General features: G+C 34.0%; 1 long non-coding RNA gene across 1 annotated transcript; it reads right to left on the reverse strand.

The window, feature by feature from the left end:
- Window positions 1-443: 443 nt before the first annotated feature.
- LOC121174884 (uncharacterized) lies at window positions 444-1,769 on the reverse strand. Its single transcript, XR_005891447.1, has 3 exons — window positions 1,714-1,769; window positions 1,410-1,490; window positions 444-666 (listed from the first exon to the last, which is right to left on the reverse strand). It is a non-coding gene; the product is annotated as an uncharacterized lncRNA (long non-coding RNA).
- Between the last annotated feature and the right edge of the window lie 14,454 nt (window positions 1,770-16,223).

Genomic DNA, 16,223 nt, shown 5'->3' on the forward strand with positions numbered 1-16,223 from the left:
CCCTTCTTAATTATTCCGAGGCCACTTGATCCAACATATTGTGTATCTAGGGAGAATTCTTTTTGAACGAAAAATTGAGATATGATCCAATCCAATAAGATCTCCCCCTTTCAAAATCGGATGTGAAGGTTTCCTTTCATCCTTTGACCTTTTGTAAGTTCTCCCATGCATTAATCTTGGCTTCCTCCATTTTGGACATGGATATATAAAAATGCTGGAATTTCATAAACAATGTAAAGATTACGCAAAGATTTCTTTGGAATGAGCATGAGACAATAATCATGCAGTATACCTCTTCCAGAAAAGAAACATTCAGTCAAAAGAGGAGAAAAAACTATATATGTAAGACATGGATATAAAAATTGAAACTACTTTGCCAAAAAAGTGACCATGCTTAGAGAAAACTATTTTGAAAAAAATTAAAATACAAAAGGATGGCAGAATCCCATCATTACAAATTTATCATCATAAAAGTGCAGTACATCAGTGTATATCTAAAGCAAAACTTACTTGAAAGCTTACTCATAACTAAAGAACTGGACAGTAGAATTTAGGACAATTATTAGTACCATTCCCTTTAAACAACCCATGAAAACCTTAAGTTCTCCATATATATTTTAGACCTTGAATTGTTCCATTGTATTTAATTCTTTGTGGATCCTGAACCTGTGAATGGCAGAAGCACATCACATCACACATATGATATTGATACATCCAAGCACAAAAGAAGCAACAAAAAAGGTAGTCTGTCAGATAAATTATCAGTATAATATGTGACTTGTAAAAAGATAGACATCTATACAAAAATTTGTCCTAAATGTTTCTGGACTATTTCTAGATTTGCAGTTAGTAATGTAAGAAATACTTCGAGCAATTTGATTAAAATAACTAAATCAAGTTTTCCAAGGAAAAAAGTCAAAAATTCTAAGATTCAGAATTTAAAAAAAAACATATTTTTGTGATTTGAATATTTTTAATGATTAGGTTCAAGGTACACAAAAAGGTTAGTTGCCAGTTAGAAAATTTTAAGTTTGAATTTATGGCAGAGAATCAAAATAATTGGAGCTTAATTTATATGCTAACAAAGGGTGAACAAAGCGCAATTGTAAAGATACAGTAGTTGATCTTCTGGACAATATAAATTTAAATAACAAAAATATGTTGAATGTTCTACTGCCAAGAACAGTAACCAAAACATAATGCTCCCACATATCATTCTGCTCCCTTCTTCTCCAATTGTATGTCAGCAGTGGAAAGATTCTCAACAGCCTTGGCAAGTAGTTCAAGAAAATATATGTGTCAGATTGTAAATCGTTGCTTATATTTTCCGTATTAGCTGGGTTTTTTTTGTTCTCTCCCTTTGCATTTTCATTTGAGATGATCAAGTACCACAGCTCGTGGATAAATACCTTGTAAAGAGGAACTTTCAGGACAGCAACACCAACTCTGCAGACTGCAAGAGAGACTGCCAATATGGCATTTGCTGCAAGCTAAAACAACAAAAAGTTTGCATTAGAATAATATGAACCACATTAAAATGCAAATTTCCAAACATAAAGAAAATATTGATCGTAGAATAACAGTTCCGTCAGCTTTGTAAATCATAGATGCAAAATTACATGTTACTCTCCATAGCTACATTGTTCAAATACACAACCGTTAAAACCAAGAAATACTCATACAAATGTTTACAAAGCTGAGAGGAACACTTACTTCTCCAAATCTCGTGGTTGCCCTAACCTGCTTATGGTAAGAAATTTGAATCACGGGAATATCCTAGGCAACACCCTAGCATAGTCATGGTCACTTGACTTGAGTAGTAGTAATAATAATAATAATAATAATAATTGAAGTGAAAAATCAGACTTACTATGAAATTTCTTGTGCATGTGCCTGCCGAATCCCCAAAACAAAAAAGATAATTACGGGTTAATACGCAGCGAGTGTAAGAGAGCATGGAAAATTAAAATAAAATAAAATTGAAGTGAAAAATCAGGCTTACATGAAAAATTACAATAAAATAAAATTGAAGTGAAAAATCAGACTTACTCTGAAATTTCTTGTGCATGTACTTGCCAAATCCCAAAAACAAAAAAAGACCAGCTAGTGTGTCAGAGCATGAAAAATTCAAATAAAATAAAATTAAAGTGAAAAATGAGAGGAACACTTACTTCTTCAAATCCCGTGGTTGCCCTGACCTGCTCATGGTGACAAATTTGAATCACGCAAATATCCTAGGCAACACCCTAGCATAGTCATGGTCACTTGACTTGAATAATAATAATAATAATAATAATAATAATAATAATAATAATAATAATAATAATAATAATAATAATAATTGAAGTAAAAAATCAGACTTACTATAAAATTTCTTGTGCATGTGCCTGCCGAATCCCCAAAACAAAAAAGACAATTGCGGATCAATACGCAACGAGTGTAACAGAGCATAAAAAATTAAAATAAAATAAAATTGAAGTGAAAAATCAGGCTTACATGAAAAATTACAAAAATAAAATTGAAGTGAAAAAATGAAAGGAACACTTACTTCTTCAAATCCTGTTATTGTCCTGACCTGCTCATGGTGACAAATTTGAATCACGGAAATATCCTAGACAACACCCTAGCATAGTCATGGTCACTTGACTTGAGTAGTAGTAGTAATAATAATAATAATAATAATAATAATAATAATAATAATAATCATCATCATCATCATAATAATAATAATAATAATAATAATAATAATAATAATAATAATAATAATAATAATAATAATAATAAGAGAATCCAAATTTAGTTCATCAAGCAAGTAGCAGGAGACTCACTGTTGCTCTTAATTGTTGATCGTTATATTTAGGGTCAATGTTGAGGCGAAAATGGGCTTCTACTGTTTCTACAAAGTTGGTTTTAGCTATTTCTTTAACCAAAGATATTGCTGTCTTCAAGTCATACTCTTTCTTACGCTCCCTCAATTGTTGAATTTCCAAGGACCTCTTAGATCTCCTCTGTTGAGGCAATGAAAGAACAATCAGCCTTGAAATAAAGGGTAAAAGCATAACATCAAATATGAAAATTTCAACCACCTCAATTTTCGAAGAAGTAAAAAATTGGTTATCTTATAAAAATCATATCAAGACTGCTAGAAGACACTGATGATGCATATAAATGTAAAGGAGGAAAATCAAATGGTAAAATGTAATGAAAAACCAAGCATCTTATCTATTCAAGATACTTCACACCAAAATAGACCCCTAGGAAATGCACATGGATCATGTCAAGATAAAAATTAGTAGTGTCAATCTCACAAAGAATTGAGTAAATTATCAACTAATAACAAATGCAGAACACTAAGAAATTAAAAACAGAAAGGAATTTTTTTCTTATAAAAAAACGAAAGGCACTTTGCAGCATAATAAGTTCTATTGTGCAAAGCCATCAAATAGCTGGAACAATAATTAGCCATCTAAACCATGTCTAATATAAAAACTGCCAAAGGCACTTTGCAACACCAAAAACTGGAGAGAATTCACTTTCAAAATTCAAATAATACAACTCCCAATCCCATTTAAGGTAAACTAACGAAAGGATCATAAAATAGTTTTCCTTAAAGCCAAAAACCATTTAGAGCACCAAGAAAATGAACATAAAAAAATAGAGAAAATTTTGTATTAACATTTTGTAGCTTCCAATTATTACCAGTGGCTGTACTTAAAGGTCACTTGTAAGGCCATACATAGTTACTGAAGAAATAATAAAAGAGTTTGCTTGATGCGGGCATATTTTGATGCTTGCCAATTGAACTTTTATTAAGGAAAATAATCAACAATCTAAGAAACAGAAAAAAAAAATAATGAGTTTAAGTTGTATGAAGTTTTTCTTCTACATTGCCTCCAAGCTAGAAACAAACAGTAAGATTTAGTGCCAAAATTAAAGTTATTGCTTCTTGAAACTAACCTTAAAATGTAGTCTCCAACATTCTTGATCAACTCATCATCCAAAATGTTCAAAACACTTGCAACCTGGTTCCAATAAGAATCTCTATGTTAAGCAATAGACACTGTTTTATACCATTAAAAAAAGCCCTCTGATATGAAAGATAATAGAAGTCATGATGACAACAAAACTGTCTCATTTAGCCAAGAGTTTTTTTTAAACACCCTGTAATTCTTAATTAGTAATATGCTATCTTAGCCATTAGCCATGTTAACTAAAATGAAATAACCATGTAAATAAGAATTATGCATGATGCTGATACATAAAGTAAAAATGTTTGATCATTCACATACACACATAAGCATGTGCGAAATAAAGACAGATACCAACTTACAGAAATGGCAATGTAGCAAGCTTGAACATCAATTTCTCCTTCATCATGCATCCTCAATAAAGTATTTGATGATGGAAAAGGAAAGAATGGGTTACCTCGTAACCATTTTCCATAAAAAAGAACCATTGGCACCAAATCCATTAAAAAAATAGAAAGGGGTTAAATCCAAAGCGATAAACAAAAGGGGCTTACACGATCAGTATGTATATCCTTTGTAACCTTCGATGGCTTCACGCATCTTTTTCCTGTGGAGGAAAACGATGACAAATTATTGAAAAAGATAGAAGGAAGGGAAAAAGAGTGGAAAAGAGACATGCACAACAGTCCCACCTTGAACTGTAGAAGCAACGAAAAAGGAAGAAGAGAGCCAAGCGAATAAAACCCGGAATGACCAACCCAAAAGCACAACCTCATACCAAGACCAAAATCAGCAGAGCACGTGGCAGCAGAAAATAAATCAAGCATGGACGTGTCAACAAAACCACAAACGGGAAAATTGGAACTGCAATATCAGAACCAACACAACAAAAAGCAGCAATCCACGTGCCAAAAAACCAAGCTCAAAGCTGGAGGAATATAAAATGACCAAAAAAACCAAAAAAATGGACAGATGTCAAGACCTCAGCCATGGGCATTTTAGTAATTTTGCCACACTCCAGTTTTAGAATATAGATATTGATGATTTGTTTGTTCTGCTTGTCCTTTTGTTATCTATATTTATATTCCATACATCAGTCCTTTTTAGTGTCAGTTTCTTTGCAGTCCACAGTCTTAATTAGTCACAATTTGTTTGTATAGTTAATTTATTTTTTTATAAATAACAATGCTATTATTCATTGATAGGCAAAAATATACATATGAAAGTACTATAAAAGTTGGGGTTCTAAAACGATATGATTAATAAAATTAAGATTGTGAAAATAAGAGCATACATTTTTATGGTGGGACACAGGACACTACTATGTGTATACACACAATGAGTTGATTGAGAGTGAACATGTTGATCAATTGGTCCACATGACTAAAATCTCTAATTCCCAAGCCTTTTTATTTTTAAGTTGGTAGTTAAAATAATTGTAACAAACTACTAAAAATAGTGTGTTGTCCATTTGTAAAAATCAGTATAAATAGCTCAACTACTCTTTAAATTAGGTATCGATTCTTTTTTTTTCAATTCTCTCTCTAGAAAAACTCTCTATAATCTGAAACTCATCTTGAGAAAGAAATTATGAGCATCCTGTGTATCAATTTTGTGATACTTTGCACAACAAACTGATGCGGTGAACATGGACTGATCATCCATGGCGTCTACAAAGTATGAAGTCGAGAAATTCATAGGTCAAAATGATTTTGGTCTTTGGCGATTAAAGATGAGGTCTCTTCTTATGCATCAAGGTCTCGAAGATGCTCTGAATGGTGAAACAAATCTTGATGTGAAGATGGAAGATAGAGGCAAGAAGATCTTGCTCGACAAAGCACATAACGCCATCATCTTGAGTCTAGGAGACAAAGTGCTTCGACAAGTCTCCAAAGAAAAGAATACAGTTGGAATTTGGTCAAAGCTCGAAGACTTGTACATGACCAAATCTCTGGTAAATCACCTCTACCTCAAACAAGCATTGTATTCATTTAAGATGCAAGAAAATAAAATGGTAGAAGAACAGTTAGATGTCTTAAATAAATTGATTTTTGATCTTGAAAACATTGATGTTACTATTGAGGATGAAGATCAGGCATTACTGTTATTGTGTACTCTACCTAAGACCTTTGCTCATTTCAAAGAAATACTTCTCTACGGAAGAGATTCTCTCACTCTTGTTGAAGTCCAATCAACCTTAAATTCTAAGGAGTTAAATGAAAGAAATGAACAAAGGCCTTCTCTACATGGGGAAGGACTCCTAGTTCGTGGAAGACAATACAAGAAGGATGATAAGACAGAAGGGAAAAGATCCAAGTCACAAACTCGATTTGGATCTAATGTACTAAACATTAGATGTTACCACTGTAAAAGAGAAGGCCATACTCGAAGATTCTGTCCTAATAGACAGAAAGGAAACAAGCAAGATCGATCTAAAGAACCTGGAAATGCTACTCTAGTTGAAGATGGTTATGATTCAGCTGAGGCTTTAATGGTGTCTCATAAGAACACTGAGACAAATAGATCTTGGACTCTGGGTGTTCATTTCATATGACTCCAAACAAGTCTTGGTTTGAGGATCTTGACAAACAAGTTGGTGGTTCAGTCCTCCATGGAAACAACAAGTCCTGTAAAAGATAATTGGAATTGGGTCTGTGAGGTTCAAGCTTCATGATGGTGCCAAAAGAGTCATCAAGAATGTAAGGCTTGTACTAGATTTGAAGAGAAATTTGATTTCTCTTAGTGAGTTTAACAAACATGGCTATGTGTTCAAAGGGGAGAATGAAGTTATGAAAGTTCTAAAAGGCTCATGATATTCATGAAAGGGGTGCAAAAGAATGGCATGTATTCACTTATTGGAGAAGTGGTAATGGGATCAGCTGCTACAACTTCTATCAAAAGGTTTTCAAAGACTGAACTATGGCACAGAAGATTGAGACATGTAAGTAGGAGGGGCTGATTAAACTGGGAAAACATAACCTGCTTTGTGGAGATAAGGTGGAGAAACTTGACTTTTGTGAACATTGTGTTTATAGCAAAGCTTGCAGGGTCAAGTTTGGTACTGGACAACAAAGAACTAAAGGTACTTTGGACTATATCCATGCTGATTTATGGGGTTCATCTCAAACTCCATCTTACTCAGGGCCCAGGTATTTTCTATCAATGGTAGATGACTATTCCAGGAAGTTGTGGATTTTCATTTTGGAAACTAAAGATGAGGTGCATGATTGTTTTAAAAACTGGAAAAAAATTGAAAGAAAACCAAACAGGAAAAAAGATTAAAAGATTCAAGACAGATAATGGACTTGAATTTTGTTCAGATTTTTTCACTGACTACTATAGGAAGGCTGTAATAGCAAGACACAAGATAGTAGTAAAAACACCTCAACAAAATGATTTGGCTGAGAGATTTAATAGAACCATTCTTGAGAGAGTGAGATGTATGTTGCTAGCAATCATGGATGCTTGTTACTTAATCAACATGTGCCCCTCGATAGCTATAAACATGAAGACACTAGAAGAGGTATGGTCAGGCCATCCTCCAAGTTATGATAGACTCAGGGTGTTTGGATGTGTTACTTATGCTCACATAAGGCAAGACAAATTGGAACCTAGAGCTATCAAGTGTATGTTTCTAGGATATCCTAAAGGTGTTAAGGGGTACAGATTGTGGTGTCTAGAGCCAGGATACAAAAGATGCATTATAAGTCATGATGTTGTTTTTAATGAGTCTGAAATGACTTATAAAACAAAGGCAAATGCAAAAGATAAGGTGGCCCATGCAAGCTCAGAATAGGATAACATTGAGGTGGAGCTCAATGAGGAAAACCAAATAGATCAATCTGAAACATGGCACAGAGAAGAATATGATATTCAACCTCAGATTGATGATGATGGGGAAGAAGGTAAGGAGGGTTATTTGTTGGCTTGAGATAGAACCAGAAGGTAAATAAAACCCCCTGAGAAGTATGGTTATGCAGATTTGATGGCATTCTTTCTTGTTGCAGCTAGTGAGGTCTTGAATGATGAACCTAATTGTTACAAAGGTGCAGTTGATTGCAAAGAGAAGGATAAATGGCTTATGTCCATGGATGAAGAGATGAAGTCTCTCCATGATAACCATACTTGGGACTTGGTAAAGAGACCTGCAGGGTCAAAGTTAGTCAGCTGTAAGTGGATTTTCAAGAGGAAACAAGGCATTCCTGGAGTTGAACAAGGAAGATTCGAAGCTAGGCTAGTAGTTCGAAGCTTCACTCACAGGGAGGGAATTGATTATAATGATGTATTCTCTCCAGCGGTGAAGCATAGGTCCATAAAAATTCGACTATCAATGGTTGCCAAGTTTGATCTAGAATTGGAGCAAATGGATGTTAAAACTGCCTTCTTGTATGGAGAACTGGAAGAAACCATTTACATGAGACAACCTAAGGGATTTATAATAGAAGGAAAGGAAGACTTTGTGTTTAAACTGAACAAGTATCTATATGGTTTAAAGAATTCTCCAAGGCAATGGAATAAAAGATTTAATGAATTCATAACTCGCATCCAGTTCAAGAGGAGCAAATTTGATAATTGTGTCTATTTCAGGTTTTCCTCGTATCATATTTTTTTCATTTTGTTGCTACATGTAGATGATATCCTAATAGCAAGCAATAACAAGGATAAAATAAACAAAGTTAAGGTAGACTTGAAAATAGAATTTGAAATGAAAGAATTGGGTAGAGCTAAAAGAATATTGGGTATGGAGATCAAGAGAGATAGAAACAAGAAGCTACTGTTTCTATCTTAAGAGATGTACCTAAAGAAAGTCCTAAATAGGTTTAGTATGTCAGATGTTAAACCTGTCACAACACCTTTGTCCCAACAATTCAAACTTAGTATGGATCAAGCTCCTAAAAGCTAAGAAGATAAGGAGTTCATGTTGGAAGTTCCTTATGCAAATGCAGTAGGTTCACTAATGTATGCCATGGTATGCACTCGACCTGACCTTGCATACTCAGTTAGTCTTGTAAGCAAATTTATGGAAAATCTTGGAAAGACACACCAGCAGGCTCTAAAATGGATCCTAAGGTACATAAAAGGGTCAATTGGGAAGAGTCTAATATATGGAGAAGCTGAGGGTTACCAAGAAATCACTACTGTAATAGAGGGGTTTGTAGATTTTGATTTTGGTGGTTGTTTGGACACCAGAAAATCCCTCACAGGCTATGTATTTACTGCATTTGGAACGGAAATTAGCTGGAAAGCTGGTCTTTAGAAGGTGGTTGCATTGTCCACTACTGAAGCAAAGTATATTGCTTTGACAGAAGCAATAAAAGAAGCATTGTGGTTAAGGGGAATAGCTCGAGAGCTGAAGCTGCAAGATCATGTTATCATTGTCCATTGTGATAACCAAAGTGTTATTCACCTTTCAAAGACCTAGATTTATCGCGAAAGGACAAAGCATGTAGATGTGAAGCTACACTTTGTGAGAGAGACTATTACTGAAGGAGCTGTGTTTGTGAAGAAAGCCTTCACTGAGCATAATCCCTCTGATATGATCACTAAAGTTCTGCGTAGTAGCAAGTTTTTCTACTGCTTGGACCTTATAAATTTGAAGCTAGTTTGATGTCAAAAAGAGCAGTCACTTTGATCCTTGTTTAGTTATGTAACCAAGGTGGAGATTTGTTGATCAGTTGGTCCACATAACTAAAACCTCTAATTCCTAAGCCTTTCTATTTTTAAGTTGGTAGTTAAAACAGTTGTAACAAACTACTAAAAATAGTGTGTTATCCATATGTAAAAATCAGTATAAATAGCTCAACTACTCTTTAGATTAGGCATCAATTCTTTTTTTTTTTTTGTCAATTCTCTCTCTAGAAAATCTCTTTGTAATCTGAAACTCATCTTGAGAAAAAAATTATGAGCATCCTGTGTATCAATTCTATGATACTTTGCACAACAGAACATGTGTGGATGTGTTTTCAATAACAATAGGTCAATAGCAGCCCATCATTTTTATCATCTTGCTATTTGACACATTATATTCAAAGGAACGTGACTACTTGAGAGTTGAGATCGAAAAAGAAAAATAAATAAACAAACATGAGTTGGAGTCAACACTATAATACAAAAAACATAATCAACGGTTACACTTAAAACTTAAATAAGGCATGAATATATCATTGCAAATTTAGAGTAAACGAGCTCCAACTCGTTCAAAGACTAGTTAAGCACTCATGTAATTCCATGGAAATATCTCGATTTTTGGGATCTTTAAAAATATTTTGAGAAAATTATGTGTATGTTAGGATTAAAGTTTAAAAAGAAAAGTTTGATCAAACCTAACTTTATGAATTTAGTATAGTTAAAAATAAGTTTAATGTACGCTCAACTTCAGTTTGGATGAAAATCATATTCAACTTAATTAGAAAAAATATTTCTCAAATAAATGGGTATAACTTTCAACAAAAGTTAAACCTCAGTTTAGATGCTCAAACATCAAACCAAACATTCCTTATATTGATTTTTTTTTATCAAATTTATATTGACATCTATGTTTTAGGTTTCATGTGACTGCACAACCTCATCCCCATGGATATGATGTAATGTTTTTCAAATAATTAAATAACTAGCGTAATATATTATAATTAGGAATGCTGAGTAATGTCTTTTCAAATAATCAAAATATTGGTAGAAAAAAAAATTATGCAATCTCACAAAAAATAAAAAAATACCAGTGTAATTTACTCAAGATTTTGCAGCATCTACGCTTGAGATTGTGACACCCTTTACCCCATACATATATGTACTAATAATAAAAGGAAAAGAAATTATAATTAATTAAAAGTTCTTAAAACACATTTAAATAAAAGCCTTTCAAAAGGATAAAAGACTCACATTCACTTTTCTAACACCATAATAGAACTTGTCCAATAAATAATAAAATCATCTTGGCTACAAAATAAGTCCGTTCAAGACTCCATGCAATTAATATAGACACCTATGCCCCTAATGTCACATCCTATCAGAGCATTATGTTCCAACGTCCTCTAGCATGAGGTTCTCCATAGCCTTCCACCTAACTATCTGCTCCCACGAACACAAGGTTTGAGATCATCACAGGATCCAAACACAAATAACACATGGGGAGTGAGTTATCACATTCCTAACTAGTAGAGAGAAACAAGACAACATGTAGATATATATATATATATATATATATATATATATATATATATATATATATATATCATATAAATGAAATACAACTTACTTAGACATAGTTCACGTCATTTCACCACTTTGTCGTGCAACATCACGTCACAACACAACACGTCTCATTCATTTTCACAATATTCACTTACTCTAGGATCAAAACACAATATCACTAAATCAATCAATATCGATCAATACACAAGTGTTATGCAATAGATACACTAAGACTCAATCCTATATGCAATGTGGTACTATATCAGTGAAAAATCTCGTCGGACGCCTAGGAGTACATGACAAGACAAACCACACACTAGTAAGTCAGGTTTCTCTCACTAGGTAAAATTATAGGAAGACTAGTTAGGGTCACGCTGTTTTACAAGAATGCTCTAACCATGTAGGATCGGTATAGGCTTAAAGGAGCACTCAAACTGGGTGTATTTACCCCAAAGGCCTACACTCTGAAGAGTCCGTCAGGGCTTCTCCCTCCTAATTCAGGTCTAACCCAGAAAACATTTTAGCACACAGACTCTATTTATGAATTGTATAAAACACATGACTCCTCAATTGTTCTCAAAATAATTTTATCTCACCGTGCTTGTGATTAAACTCGTCGGGTCCTCTCAGTGGTTCTCATCACAATACTTGTCGCCCTTAAAGGGTCTTATAGTCGTGTAATTGTACAATTCATAGCTCACAACTCAATGCACACAACATCTCAGTGCACATATATATTACAAGTCAATACATACTCAGTTTATCACATACACTCGGTCTCAATCACAATGGTATAATCCCAATTTAACATGTTATCACACCTCATGAATCATATACACTTTACCTATGAACTATGCAATACACACGACTCTTCAATTGTTCTTAAAATAATTTTATCTCGTCATGCTTGTGATTAAACTCGTCGGGTCCGCACAATGGATCCTATCATAATACTCGTTGCGCAAAAACTCATCGCCCTTAAAGGGTCTTACAATTGTATGATTGCATAGTTCATAGCTCACAACTCAATACACACATCTCAATACACATGTATTTCTCCATTCATCACAGGTTGAATTTATCACATGCTCACAATTTGAAGCACAATTTCATAATCTCAATATAAAAATTTATGCAAAAGGTTTCTCACAACATGGGGAGTAAAACCCCTCAAATAATTTCACACAATTATATCAAAATCAATTAATCAAAATCATAGGTATAAAAAAATGAAAACACCAAGAGCACTCAATTTTATCAACCAATTCATATAAGGACATCAATGTTGTATTTATAATCATAAAGGAAAAACTATAATTCAATAAACATCCAAAAATAAACCCAGTTGATCCTCTAAGGATCCCTACACATGTTTATTCTAACCCCAGTTGTGATAAATTCATCCCTTACCTCTAAGCAGGCTCACGTGTGTATTATGACAGCGATAGTGGCATCTCTAGCGGTTTCCTGAGATTGCTCAAGTTTTTCCTCTGATTGCTCTGATAGGGTTCCTAAACGTTAGCGAGAAAGAGAAGGGATTGAAACCTTCATTCCACTGTCTACATGTGATGAGTAATTCTCCTACCACAGACATTAGTTTGCCAATCCCAACGGCAAAAATATGAAAAAGGGAATTTCGAACCTGCTGTCAAAATTTCACAAAGATCCAACGGCTAGCGAGACTAGGATCGTAGTTTTACTGAGACCATTTTTGAGTTTCTGCGGGAAAAGAAAAAGCTACAACTCAAAGGGTATTTCTCTCAGCTCCAATAGTTTTTCATAATTTCCAACGGTGAGAATGCTAAGAATTGAGTTGGGAACCTAGTTCTGAAATATAACAACGATCCAATGGTTAACGAGTCCGAAATTATCATTTTTCTAAGACAGGTTTGGGTTTATGCGGGAAAAGAGAGGGTTTTGGGAGAGGAAACGAGAAAACGAAATTGAGAGGAAGATGAGACGTAATCAGTATCTAACATGTCTCTATTTATAGCTAGGATACTCACAACCTATTATTTACTCTATTTATTTATTTTTATTATTTTATAAAAAGAAATTCTATTTTATTCCTTATCAAATGAATAAATCAAACTTTTTTTTTAATTTTCCTTCAAACCATTATTTTAATACAATTATTTCTCCTTATTTATTTAATTATAAAAAACTCACCATTTTCTAAAATTCTATTTTTTAACAAAAAATCCTTTTTATTTTATTTAAAAAAATGAGATATTACAAAGATAGTTGTGATTCTATACACATGGTTCAACAATGACAAAAACACAATAAGATGGGTGTTTTTCAAATTTACAATGAAAGCACCTCATTTGTGGTAAAAAGCATTGTGTTTGTTGCAACTTACAAATCTAGCCATAAAAATGATGGCATGCGAATGTAGAATGTCTCAGCAAATGAGGAAAAGAGCATTTAAATTTTGAATCCGACTCCAACAATAGGCATTCCTAGTTTGGAGGGATAATAGGTGAGAGAGAAAAGCATCCCTTCTCTGTGCTTTAAAACAATGCTATGGGTCTTCAATGCTATGGGCCTTCAATTTCACGTTAGTTTCAAGAGCAATTTACATAATTTTATATGTTATTGTTATGTTTAACATAAATATATATTTTAGTGGAATGCATTTTTTAGGTTAGCAAAAGAAAAAATAAATAAGAATGTACATATTTTTTAATAAAGTTTTTTATTTGTTTTTAATAAAAGAATAGAATTATCTCAAATATAGTTGCATATAAGTTAAAGTAATTTTTTTAAAAAAGTATAGAGTATTAGACACAAATGGAATCTATTACTAATTCATTAATTTTTTTTAAATCATATGAACAAAATATAGTAATAGATTAGTAAAATGATCTTTGTTAACTTTAGTTTTGAAAAAAAAGCTGTTTTGTTCGAAACTGGTCACAGTCGGAAGGCTGAGATTTTTTTTAATGGCAAAAGATTAAAGTTGTTCTCACTGTGATTTTAAAATGTTGAATGATATCATTTGGTAGAGGAAACAGAATCTGAAGTAACATGTTGATATCAATATCAAGTTGGAGAATAACCATACAAAATGTTGATTACATATTCATATTAGTTAGGTGTATCATGAGTAGATACGTATGATCAAACCAAAAAAATAAACACACACGCGCACACACATGTACACATATATATTCAGAATATAGTATCATTCATAGGAAAAACAAAATGTTGAAGACCTCCTCATCAGGTCCAAGTCGATCCGTTATAAATTTCATCAATTCCTGGTCATCAGACATTTCCATGACACTAGAATTATTAAACTTTGGTTGGACTCTAACTCTAAAGGCAAAAATATATCCTAACATCCGATCCAATGGTTTTGGAATCTCTTTGGGGTTATCTTCTCCCAGCACCATTAAAAATAGAGTAAATAGGCATTTTATTTCCTAAACTCTATAGTCCTTTTGCACATTAGGTCCTACCTTTTAATAATTAAAAAAATAATTCTTATCTTTACATAAGTTTTATAAAATAGTTTTTCCATTAAATTTTAATGTAACACCGTTAATGAAATGCATTGTTGGAAATTTTAGTGTCACGTGAACTATCCAATATCCAACATCACACTCAAGTATGACCATGGCAATTTTGGCAATTTTACAAAATAGTCCTTGGACTATGTATGTCTTCTCATACTTGACTTCAAGTTCTTCACCAGACGCAACAAAAAAGGCCCCGTTGAGGAGAATGTCACCCTCGGAGCGCCAGTTCCATCCCTTCCACTTGGACTGTTGCGTGTCGACTCTCTTAGTAACTTCCTTAGCGAAGGGATTTTCCGGTGCCATGTAACGGTTACCCTGGCTGTTAATGGTGGGCTCGCCGCTGCCACCAATGGCGTACATCTCCCACTCGGTGAAGTCGTTGTTGATGACGTGGATGTATCCCCTTCGACAGCGGGGCATGCGCTGGACGAGCTTCTCCCCGAAGTGGTTGAAGGCGATGGTGACCTGCATTCCAGAGTCAGGGAGGTAGTCGTCGCTGTGTCCGAGTAGCATGACCTCGTTGTGGTGGGAGAGCATGTTGTTGATGGTTATCCCTATGGACCCCATCACCGCGTCGATCAGACCGTCCTTGCACCGTGAAAGGGTGTAGTGGTCGATCCATATGTCCTTCGGCCCGAAGATGGAGATGCCATCTCTGTCTGATTCTGTCTGGAATCCGTAGTGCTCCGGGCTTGACTGACCGTTTGTGTCTAGAATCCATACTCTTAGCTTCCATAATTGGTGATGTACAAGTGCTCTGCACAAGAGTTTGCAAACTTGTGGTTTCTATGTGAAATTTCATGAAACAAAACTAATCTAGAAAGAATATTTTTCCAAAAGCTAAGTGGCTTTGAAATGCACTGTGCAATAGATTTCAGGTTGCATGTCTTTATATACTACTCAAGCCAAGAAGTGAGTGAAAACTGTCGATAGAATTTCAGAAATAAAATTGACTAACTTAAAAGTCAATCATTTCACACTCAACACACCGAAGGCTAACAAAATTGACAAATTTGGCAAAATTGAGGCAATAAAACTTACTTGAGCCTCACTTAATCTCTCGCTGCATTCATTGTTTTTCTTTGAGGAAGCCATAGAACCATTAGATTTATTGCTTGCAGAATTGTCTTCTGAGGCAGTTTTAAGTTTTTTCGGTGAAAATGTTGTATTTTGAGTAGGAGTGCTAATCTGAATAAATAATATACAGCAGAGAGGAAAGAAAAAAAGGAATAAGTAAATATATGCTAAAATAGCAAGCCAAGATAAAAGAAGGAAAAAATACAAAATTATCTCTTTATAAAAGACTGGGGAATATGACATATAGTGTGCCTTCTCCATACATGTTGCCACAAGTTCCTAAGCTCATTCTTGCGAATGGGTTTTATAAGAAAATTAATTGCCCCGTTTAACATGCATTTCAATGCCATGTTAACCGAATCATGAGAAGACATCACTGCACACCCATGAGAATAGAATGAGCTCATTAACCATTTCGATCTTACACTGAGACTAAGAAAACAAATACATAATACAAGTCAAC

Source organism: Glycine max, chromosome 5 (genome assembly GCF_000004515.6).
Source record: "Glycine max cultivar Williams 82 chromosome 5, Glycine_max_v4.0, whole genome shotgun sequence".
Lineage (NCBI taxonomy): Eukaryota > Viridiplantae > Streptophyta > Magnoliopsida > Fabales > Fabaceae > Glycine > Glycine max.